This window comes from Dromiciops gliroides, chromosome 5 (assembly GCF_019393635.1).
Source record: "Dromiciops gliroides isolate mDroGli1 chromosome 5, mDroGli1.pri, whole genome shotgun sequence".
NCBI classification, from domain to species: Eukaryota; Metazoa; Chordata; class Mammalia; order Microbiotheria; family Microbiotheriidae; genus Dromiciops; species Dromiciops gliroides.
Genome location: NC_057865.1, coordinates 63,912,261 through 63,916,788, shown reverse-complemented (window position 1 = coordinate 63,916,788; position 4,528 = coordinate 63,912,261). Strand labels below are relative to the sequence as shown.

Below are 4,528 nucleotides of genomic sequence, written 5' to 3'. Positions count from 1 at the left end.
TCATTAAAAGGACACAATCATCCTGACTCACACAACACTTTTGGAGCTACAACTCTTGTTAAACAACAGGAAATGTTTTGCCATTGCAGTGACCATTTCTTGAATATTTTTTTTTCTTTTTTGGGGGGCAATGAGGATTAAGTGACTTGCCCAGGGTCACACAGCTAGTGTCAAGTGTCTGATTCTGGATGTGAACTCAGGTCCTCCTGAATCCAGGGCCCATGCTCTATCCACTGTGCCGACTAGCTGCCCCCCAGCTTAGTCACTTGTCTTAGAATCAAGTACCTTTTCATTGCTTTGTTGCTGATTACTGTAGGTAATTTTTAGGTGTCACAGACTAATGCATTATAAACTTACATAAAAGATGTTTTGTATGATTTAATTTTGTGCTGAATAGTCTTCAAAGAGGCTTTTGTAAATAATGCATTTTAATGTAATCTTTAGTACACTCACTATTATACAATATTGTTGCTTTCTCCAACTTTATCTACACATGATCTTATTCCAGGTAAATTCAAGAGGGATCCAAGGACGTGCACTATTTTAATAAAGCCAACCACCACAGGAAAGAATCTCCTGAATAGAAGAAAGAATCCATAAATTTCAAGGATCATGCCTATTAAAGGCCAACCAATAAAAACTACAAATTCTCCACCCAGGAAAAACCCTGTAGCTTTGTGTTTCTGGAAGAAGAATATAAATGTTCTTTCCAAACCAATTACAAACGCCAATCCAGCTACAAATAATACATTTGCAATAGCTAGTAGTGCTTTGCCAAAAAAGACAATCATTCTAAAAAAATAGGAAAAATATGCCAAATCCTGTTAATCCCATTCCAATTTTCTGTGTGTCTGCAGAGGAGATCATGGCTGCGGTGGTGGCAGTGGCGGTGGCGGCAGCGACTTGAGGGAACGTGCCAGAAAACCATTTTATTAAAAGACAAAATACAATCCCTGGAATACTAACAAAAACATTTGGATGAATAGGCATCTCCTGAAGACCTACGTAAACTAGCTCTAAATATGCAGGACTCTCTCATCTCAGCTCCCTGTGTCTCCCAGCGGATGACTCCTGGTACTGCTCACTTCCTCATTGTTTCTAGCAGGTGATGTCAGGCAGTTTTACTTTTCAGTTCTTTCTTGTAGTGCATCCTTGTTCCCAGAAGGTGTCAGCAGACATTACTCTCTGTCCCTTCTGCAATAACAAGGGCTGTCTTCTGACCACACAAGACCCCCAAACCTCTGTTGATATAAAATTCTATAATTGGATGTGCTTTACACCATCCAGGGAGGAAAATGAGTTTTCCATATTTATAAATGTCATAGATCTTAAAAGTTAGTAAGGAGCAAAGAGAGCTAAGTCATCCCTCCATCCCCTGGTTGTACAGATGGAGAAACCGAGGCTGAACTAGACTCATTTGTTTAAGGTCCCATAAGTAACAAAGAACAGAGGCAGAATCTAAACTGTGTCTCTGAATCTAGAGTTAGGCTTTTTCTCTTATACTGAAGGAAATGGAAGGCTCCTTGAATCACAGCTCCAGTGCTATTGTACTAGTGATTTGCTAACATCTCTGAATCTCCTGTTTTCTTCCCTATTACTGTCTAGATTCCTTGATGCCACAGGCTATCTCTCTTTCATATTTATTTATATTTATTTCCCTGAGTCTTACCATAGAACCTGTTATATAGGATGCATGTCTTCTTTCCTTCCTTCTTTTTTCCTCTCTTCCTCCTCCTTTCCTTCCCTCCTTCCATTCCCTCTGTCCATCCCTCCTTTCCTTCCTCCCCTCCCTCCTTCCTTCCTTCTTTCTTCCCCTCCCTCCCTCCCTTCTTCCTTCCTTCCTTCCTTCCTCCCCTCCTTTCTTTCCTTCCTTCTTTTTTCTTTCTTTCCAACCTCACATGGTTGTTTGGAGAAAAGTGCTTTGTAAGTCTTAAAGGCTTCTACCACCATTATTTAAAATTGAGTATAGGAATGTAACATTTTAATGTTAATTATATATGGAAGAAATTATTACAAATGAATGACAACTGGAAGTTATTTAAGGTGCTAGCTAGTAAAATGAATTTTTGTTCTTCGTTGAATGATTTCACCTTGCATAGGATTGGCCCCAGTGGGTATTCCAGTACCAGCAAACTCAGCTACTGCTGCAGAAACATTTTCCCTGGGAGGAAACCTCAGAATCAGCCTCCAATATGGTACAAGCTGCCCAAGAGGGAACACGAATGTGCTACAGGGACTGAAAAACTCAAGAGAGAAACTGAAGAAGCTTATGATCTATCTCTTTGAGCTAGTGCCCAAACAACAGGGAATAACTTTTAGCAAATTCATTAGCCAGATTTTTCTTGCAAAGGAAAATCTTTTAATTTAAGGAAGATCTCCTACCAGCACCAAATAGAAAGAGCTGACTAGGCCTTGAGTTGTGTCAGCTTTAAAATGGAAGCATAGCAAAATACAAGAATTCTTGTGAAGTATGACTATGCCTTTTAAAAATTACTTACAGGGGCAGCTAGGTGGTGCAGTAGATAATGCACGGGCCCTGGATTCAGAAGGACCTGAGTTCAAATCCAGCCTCAGAAACTTGACACTTACTAGCTGTGTGACCTCGGGCTAGTCACTTAATCCTCATTGCCCTGCCCCCCCCAAAATATATAAAATTACTTATAGGCACAAAAACCTTTAAGAAAGGCAAACTAGCTTATGTAAACAAAGAAAGACCCTAATTATTTTTTTTTCTAATTGTTTTTAACAGCTCTGGGCTTTAGCTTGTACTTGCTCCTTGGAGGACAGATGGGGGTTATATGCATTTAATATATTTTAATATATTTCCTCTCTGGTAATTATAAAATAGTGACAATAGCACTAGAAAAAAGCCTGTGATCCCTGTTACTGGGGGAGGCTGAGGCTTCTAGGTCAGAGAATTTAAGTAGGATGAAAGCTGAGTGGGTGTCCTCAAAAAGTATAACACTAATAGGGTGACCCTCTGAGAGGAGAGAGCCACCAGCCTGCTTAAGGAAGAGGGAACTGATCCAGATTTTTTAAAAAATGGAATAAGTTAAAGCTTCCATATCGATTGGTACTACAAGTAACCTGACCTGCCTGTCCAGTCTCCTCCTTAGCCTGTCCCCCTCCCCCACCAAAAAAGAAAGAAAGAAAGAAAGAGAATATAATAACACTAGACTTAGAACTAGAAGACCTGGATTGCAACCTTTGCCAGTTACTAGCTATGTTAATCAGAGAAGTCATTTAATCTTTTTGTACTTCAGTGTCCTTATCTGTAAAATGGGTGTAATAATATTTGTCTTATATATTGTAATATAATCAACAGAGTTGCTGTAAAGAGAGGGCATTATAGACCTTAAAACACTGTATAAATGCGTATTATTATCATTCTTCTTATTATTTTAGTTTCCAATTCCAAGAAAAGCAAAACTGTAACAATCAAATATCAGTCATAAGATGAAAATGGATTTTCCAGAGCATTCCCATCCATTTTCTTTTTGGTGGGACAATGGAGGTTAAGTGACTTGCCCAGGATCACACAGCTAGTAAGTGTCAAGTGTCTGAGGCTAGATTTGAACTCAGGTCCTTCTGAATCCTGGTCCAGTATTTTATCCACTGTGCTACCCTAGCTGCCCTCCATCCATTTTTATCACTTATTTTTAATAAAAACTTGGAGATATGCTTATAAGTCATGAAAAGTTGGTGTTTTGATGTTCTACTTAAATATATGCATAATTTGATTGATATAAAAAGCCAAATGCATATTTAAGAACAACCCAACAGCCTAATCTGAATCCTGACTGTGCCCTCTCCCATCACTATCATTCTCACAGTCCCAGCCCCAGTCAATGAAGCTGTCTACCATTTACAGAGCAGGTACGTGATGCAGTTGCTAAAGTGCTAGGCCTGGAGTCAAGAAAACCTGAGATCAAATCCAGTCTCAGGCATTTATTAGCTGTGTGACCTTGGGCAAGTAACTAAGCTGCTGTTTCCCTCAGTTTCCTCCTCTGCAAAATGGAAATAATAATAGCATCTACCTTTCAGCATCATTGCGAGGATCAATGTGCTTAGGATTAAAGTGCTTAGACAAATACCACACATATAGTAAGTGTTATATGTTAACAAAACAAATTATATATTTGCATTGCTTCAAAGTCTGCAAGACACTTTACAAATATTATCTCATTTTACCTTCCTAAAAACCCCTAGGAGGTAGGTGTTATTATTGTCCCCATTGTAAACTGAGGAAGACAGAAGTTTACACAGCTAGTAAGTGACTGAAGCTGGATTCAAACTCAGGTCTTCTTGACTCCAAAGGTAAAGAGATGTATGGTTCACACATAAGGATGACTCATGGACCACAGCTCCACAGGCAATCAAATACTACAGACCACTGAGGAATGCCTTCATTTATTATTATTATTGTTGTTGTTGTTGTTGTTGTTATTTTTAGTGAGGCAATTGGGGTTGTGACTTGCCCAGGGTCACACAGCTAGTAAGTATTAAGTATCTGAGGCCTATTTGAAAT

The 4,528-nt window shown here is 39.0% G+C and overlaps 1 pseudogene; it reads right to left on the bottom strand.

The window, feature by feature from the left end:
- Positions 1 to 455: 455 nt before the first annotated feature.
- LOC122727485 lies at positions 456 to 867 on the bottom strand (annotated as a pseudogene).
- Between the last annotated feature and the right edge of the window lie 3,661 nt (positions 868 to 4,528).